This window comes from Musca domestica, unplaced genomic scaffold, assembly GCF_030504385.1.
Source record: "Musca domestica strain aabys unplaced genomic scaffold, Musca_domestica.polishedcontigs.V.1.1 5, whole genome shotgun sequence".
In the NCBI taxonomy this organism is placed as follows: Eukaryota; Metazoa; Arthropoda; class Insecta; order Diptera; family Muscidae; genus Musca; species Musca domestica.
In genome coordinates this window covers 8,654,567-8,661,295 of record NW_026712346.1, presented here as the reverse complement: position 1 = coordinate 8,661,295, position 6,729 = coordinate 8,654,567, and the positions used below count along the sequence as shown (strand labels likewise).

Here is a 6,729-nt window from a genome sequence, read left to right as displayed (position 1 = left end):
TTTCGAAGGATTTGGGTGAGAATATTGAAGTAACTCAATTCTAAAACGTTAAAATTAACAAAAATTGTGTCAAGTGCAAATTGTTGCATAATAAAAGAAATGTGAAAAGTACGTAATGACATCGAAAAAGTCCGGAATAATCAAGTGAAATTCTTGAAAAACGATAAAATGTGTTCTAGAAGTCGAGTGGTTTGAACGCGTAAATCAGCATGTTGGCTATGCAAAACATGATGAGAGCAACCTGGATAAAAAGACAAAATTAACTTTTCGTTGTCCTTATTTTCATTTTTCTATAATCTTAGTGACTCAAAATGTTCAGTCATTCCTCTCGAAACGATATAGGCGACATCTAACGGTGAGTTCTATCTATACTAACCATAAATTATGTTGTAGCTTAGACACACTCAAAAACTATTATAATATGATCATATCGAATGGGGCTAGAGAAATCCACCATTTGAGATGTGAATATAGCAGAAACACATTTGGTTACTATCATAGACAACAACAAGATGTGTGTTCTATTATTTTGGTCCAGATGGCTCTCCATTCATTCCCCTCGAACCGATATAGGCGACATCTAACCACCAAATAATGTTGTAACATATACACACTAAAAAAAATGCTGCTGTAGCCAGTCAAAGCAAATTCTGCTTGTAAGGACAGGCATTTTGATACATTGTATCGATCGTTTTTTGATATTTTTGTCGTTGTAGAATTTATTTACTGTTAACACATACGTATCTACATACATATATATATTTAAGTTGTAGTTTAGTTGTGACGTATTTACAGCTTTATTCTAGTTTGTTAATTCAGCATTTTGATGTAAGCCATTAACGTTTATTAGGTTCATTATTTAACAGTTTCATTTATTCACTTTGTGTTAATAATATTTGACCTAGTTTTACTTTATGCAAGTAATCAATTATGCTAAGAAATTATTTGTATAAAAGAATGAAAATAATAAAGAATTAATCAGTTGTCTTTTGTGAAGCGACCATAACCAATTTGGATTTATTTAATAATCATCGTCTTTCCTTCAAGTTTATGTGCTTGTAAGGAGAATTTTAAGGACTGTAAAGGTACGGTCACACTGGGCAAATATTTGATCGAAATTTGTTTTCCCATATTTGACTGAACAAATGTGAAATTCATACAGAGTTGATTCGATGTTCACATTACAGTCAAATATTTGACAGATTTTGTTTGTTCAAGCAGTCACCAAACAGCGTCAAACAGTGCTATGGGAAAACATGTTTGACACATGTTCACATTCGTAAAATATATTTTCCCATTAAATTGTTTGATCAAACTGTAAGGAAACATAAGTTTATTTGGCCGAGAGAAATAGACCGAGAGAGTGAAAGACAGACATGAAGAAAATGTAGTTTCGGGTATAATTTATTTGGAGAAGGGAAGCAAAAGAACAGCTGTTGTGGAATAAATTCCTTGCCAGAACAATTTTTTTTTTTTGCTTTTTTTTTTTTTGTATCATGGTAGAAGAATACAGGTAGTCACATCGACATAGCTGCTGGGACAATGAACTGTCAAAACAATTTTAAATTGAAAATAATGAATGAAATTTTATTGAAGTTTGTAAAAATTGTTGAAAAATATATATCATTGCAAACTCCGATTTTTCGCTGTATAGGAAAACATAAAAATCTACTTATTTTTGTCAAAACATTTCAAAATTTTTGACATATCATTGTTTCAAGCGTTGATGCGTCTACCCATATCCTGTTCCAGAACCTGCAAGAATCTAATAGTTTCGCAATTTTCTTCGATATAATAAAGGGAAAATCGGTTATCGTAGTAAAAACACTTACAGCCTGTTCCACGATGTCGAAAGAACACGTTCGCACAACTTTTACACGACAAACAGCTGATTTCCGTTCCACTAAAATCCATCAGAACGAAAATTTGCACGAAAATCAAAGCGAACGAAAACGTAAGCGTTTCAGTGTAATTTTGCGTTCCACTATCTTTTTTCTTTCGTACGCATGCGAACACAAATGTCAAAATCAGTCACTTGTGTGTTTGCTGTCGAATGATAAAAATTAAGGAAAATTGTTTTAACATAAACATTTCTTGATTGAAAATGGAAAGAAAAATGTAAGTAAAAATAATAAATGCAATTTAATCTGTGAACAACAAATATATATTTTTTTATTTTCTCAATTCCAGCACGAAAAAACTACACAGCTGCGGGCAATAGTTGAGTATATGGGGGAGAATCCTAAGTTCGCCAGAGGAGTGCCAATTTTTGGAAGCAGCAGGCAATCCCATGAAGACCACTGGAAGACACAAACCTAGAAAAAATCATTTTTTTATTATTTTAAAAATGTAAAAATACAATCATACTTACTGGTTGTTAGGTACTTCAAATAAATTCGAAGCATCTCTTAAATGCCTCCGTGGCACAATTTGAACCTCCTCCTCATCATCCATAAAAAATAGGGCTACAGAAATATTCATTTTTTTCTTTTTTAAGAACACAAATAATCTGAACACAATCACTAGAAATTTTATTTTGTTTGTTTATTTACAATTTGTTTGTTTACAACTGAACTGTCAGTTGAGACAGAGCCACTGCTGCTTTTTCGCGTTTATATTAGACATTTGGCGCTTTTTTTTGCCTTATTTCGCGATTAATTTTGCCAAAAAATATTTTGCAACACTGAATCACGTAAGGCTATGCGAAAGAAAGAACGAAAGTTAGTGGAACGCATTTTTATGCGAAAGTGAGTGAGTAGCCTTCGTTCGCACAAATTTTCTTTCGAGATCGTGGAACAGGCTGTTACATTCTCGCAGTTCTGGAACAGACCAAATATAAACATTTTTTACTAAACATTCAAATTCAGTTAATTCAAAAATATCAAATAAACAAAGCCACTTATTGCATTCGTTTGTTTTTCTATTCATTAAAAATCATGCTACAAATGCTCCTGTTCTTAAAGCAAAAAACTGTCCAATGTTTTAAACTGATATTTTCCCTTGTTTGACCTTACAAAACATTTGCATCGTCAAATAAATGTGTGACCAAAAAATAGGAAAATAATTGATCATATATGTTCACATTATGGACACATTGGTCAAATTTTTGTTTTCTGGCAAATAATTTTGTTTTCCCAAAATCAGCTGTTTTTGTATTTACCGTCAAATAATATTTGGTGGTCAGATTGTGACAAAGAAATATTTCACATTTTTCGTCAAATATTTGCCAAATGTGACCTTACCTTAAGTGTCAGTTTAAATTTATGTGTTTGAACTGAATCCCACTAGGTCCGATTTATATTAACATTTTTTGGTGACCCCGACGTGATCGTTTTCACACATCCTTTTGCCCCACAAGTGGTAAAGGATTTGAATCGTAATACGCGTTCGTTTACACACACCCTTTTGCCCCACAAGTGGTAAAGGATTTTGATCGTAATACGCGTTCGTTAACACACCTCCTTTTACCCCACAAGTGGTAAAGGATTTGAATCGTAATACGCGTTCGTTTACACACATTATTTTACCCCACAATTGGTAAAAGAGGTTGATCGTGATACGTGTCGTTAAACACAGCCTTCTGCCCAACAAGTGGTAAAGGACTCGGCAACATATATCCGGTTTTGTCAGACGTGATATACCGCATCTTGTACACAAATTTCTTTGGAAAAAATTTAAATATCAACAATGACATCGCTTTAAGACCTTATAGTCCAACAAGAAGTAAGGGGCAGTAATTTCGAAAAATTCATAGCGACAATTAGGAAGGCACCGCTTGAAAGAAGAACTGAGGAATTCTACATTGGCAAGCGTAAGGAGCTAGAGCAGCTTTGGCAGACGTTTGAATCGGTAGAAAACCAGATCCGCAAAGATCCATCATTGGCAGAGGATGATCCGTATATAGCGGAGAATCTGCACCAGGCCATAGGCGAAAAGTTCAATGCAACAGTGGACTATATAAAGGCGGAGTTGGAGAAGCTGAAGTCTGCCAAGGTCAATCCAGATAAACCCGCTAAGGCAAGATCGCCAGAAAATGATTCAGAACCCCAAGCATCAGCCCAGGTTAAGGAACCTGCGTCGGCTCAAGTTGAGGGACTGGCCCGAAGGGTAAAGGCGAGATGGTGGACAAGCAGCATCTTCCTAATGTCCAAAAGATGTGGTACTTAAAAACAAATTTGTCGGGCGAAGCTGGAAAACTCGTAAGCCACTTAGCCTTGACAGAGGACAACTACGCAACTGCATGGATGTTGCTCCAAGAACGGTACAATAACAAACGGGTTCTTGTTTCAACATTGGTAGAACGTATTCTGAACCAGCCAACAGGAACCTCATCAACCGCTTCTATCAAAGCTTTGCATGATACGACGAGGGAATGTATGCTGGCCCTGAACAACCTGGATATTGACACTTCGTCGTGGGACGCGCTATTGATCCAATTGATTACGAAGAATTTGGATCATGCGTTGTACATACGAATTATGCAATCGTTAAAAAGACCGAAGGAGGTTCCTTCCATGAAAGAACTCTTTGCATTTTTGGAATTGCAGTTTGAGTCAATGGAATCGATTGGGAAAGTGGCAACTGCTCACAAAGGTTCAAGCAAAGCTGTTTCGTCCATAACATCAATGGAGAATCACAGTAATTGCAAGCTATGCAAAAATGGTCAACATCGTCTTTATCAATGTAAGCAATTCTTGGCGATGTCGGAATCTGAAAGACTCCAATGGGTACAACGACATAAAATGTGCGTGAACTGTTTTAAGGCTGATCATATAGCGAAAAACTGCACATCTGGCAACTGCAAGAAATGTAATAATAAACGCAATACGTTGTTACATTTATCAAGGAGATCTCAATCATCAACAGCAATCATACACCAGTCAATACTGCAGTAATTTCTTCGGCATCAGCAGAAGATCAGCCACTGCGAGAGTCACCATAAAAGCTGCAAATGGTATGTCAGGCGAGTTCAGAGCTGTGCTTGATTCCGGTTCACAAGTAATTATTGTTACAGAACGGCTGATTAAAAGGTCACAATTGCAACAACAGAGACCTCTTTGTCTATTGACGGAGTTGGAAAAATTCAGAAGAAGGCTTATCATCGTGTGAACATGCAAATGATGTCTAACAATTCTGGATTTTCATCTTATTTGGAAGCATTTGTTTTACCAACGATTATACCTGCACAACCGAATCACGATTTGGACATATCTAACTAGCAGATTCCAACGAACATTAAATTGACGGATCCAAATTTTAATATTCAAGGAAAAATTGACATCCTATTCGGGGCGGAGTTTTACTTCAGCCTAATGCGATTCATTGTTAGTCTTCCTTTCCAAGAATCTCCAACAACATTGGGAAAATCTCATGCGATGGCATATAACCGGTTCATGAGTCTTGAACGTCGGCTTCTTCAGAATACATCAAGTTCATGCAGGAATATGTAATGCTAGGACACATGCAGAAAATTGACGTGAATATAGTGTCGAACCCTAAATATTTCATTCCGCATCACTGTGTGCTTAAACCAGATAGTACCACGACAAAATTAAGGGTGGTATTTGATGCATCCACGAAAAAGTCATCGGGTCATTCGTTAAATGACTTAATGTACACAGGACCAACTGTGCAAAGTGAACTGTTCTCTATCTTGCTATAGTTCCGATTACCAAAGTTTGTCTTCATAACTGACATTGAAAAAATGTATAGACAAATCTTAATTCACCCCGATGATCAGAAATATCAACTGATCATTTGGAGGGAAGATCCATCGCACCCAGTTAGCTATTACAAGCTCAATACTGTTACATATGGAACTCGTGTAGCACCGTACCTTGCCACAAAGTAGACAAAGTAGAAAATCGCAGACGACAACTTGGATCGCTATCCCCTTGGTTCAGAAATGCTAAAAGAGAACTTTTATATGGACGATGGTCTCGGTGGTTCTGATAGCTTAAACATAGCGATGGAGACACAAAAGGAATTGATAATCATTTTGAAAAAGCACGGCTTCAACTTAAGAAAATGGTCGCCAAACAGTCCAAGATTGCTAAAGGATATACCTTATAGTGATAGGGAAGTCAATCTAGATTTTGATGAAAGCAAAACGATAAAGACTTTGGGACCATTTTGGATGCCTCAGGCCGACCGTTTTTGCGTGAAGGCAAATATTGATCATTGTCAAGTAAGAACGAAACGATCAGTTACGTCTGAGCTAGCGAAACTCTTTGATCCACTTGGTCTGCTTGCACCAATTGTTGTAAAAGCAAAGATGTTTATCCAGCAGCTGTGGCAACTTGCATTAGGATGGGATGAACCATTACCCGAAAAACTTTGTGCTACTTGGAAAACATTTCGAAGCGAGCAGATTCCGGCAAAGGTGTAATTACATGTGTTTGCCGATGCGTCGGAGAAAGCGTTTGGCGCTGCTGTATACATTCGCTTTGTTACAAAGGATGGTCTCGTAGCTGTACGCCTGATCTGCGCTAAATCCAGAATTGCTCCGTTGAAATAGCAAACACTTCCTCGACTAGAGCTATGTGCCGCAGTGGTAGCAGCTGAACTGGGTAATAGAGTAAGGATTGATTTAAAGCTTCAAAGTCATCCCATGTTTCTATGGACCGACTCGGAAATTGTCCTTGCCTGGATAAAATCCCAGTCAACCTTATATAAGACATTTGTGGCAAATAGGGTGTCAGTCATTCAAACATTGTCATTACTAGAGCA

At 36.9% G+C, this 6,729-nt stretch overlaps 2 long non-coding RNA genes across 2 annotated transcripts; one reads left to right on the top strand and one right to left on the bottom strand.

The window, feature by feature from the left end:
• The first annotated feature begins 1,819 nt into the window (after nt 1-1,819).
• LOC131804917 (uncharacterized) lies at nt 1,820-2,435 on the top strand. Its single transcript, XR_009343386.1, has 2 exons — nt 1,820-2,118; nt 2,191-2,435. It is a non-coding gene; the product is annotated as an uncharacterized LOC131804917 (long non-coding RNA).
• Nucleotides 2,142-2,800, bottom strand: LOC131804916 (uncharacterized). Its single transcript, XR_009343385.1, has 2 exons — nt 2,372-2,800; nt 2,142-2,315 (listed from the first exon to the last, which is right to left on the bottom strand). It is a non-coding gene; the product is annotated as an uncharacterized LOC131804916 (long non-coding RNA).
• Between the last annotated feature and the right edge of the window lie 3,929 nt (nt 2,801-6,729).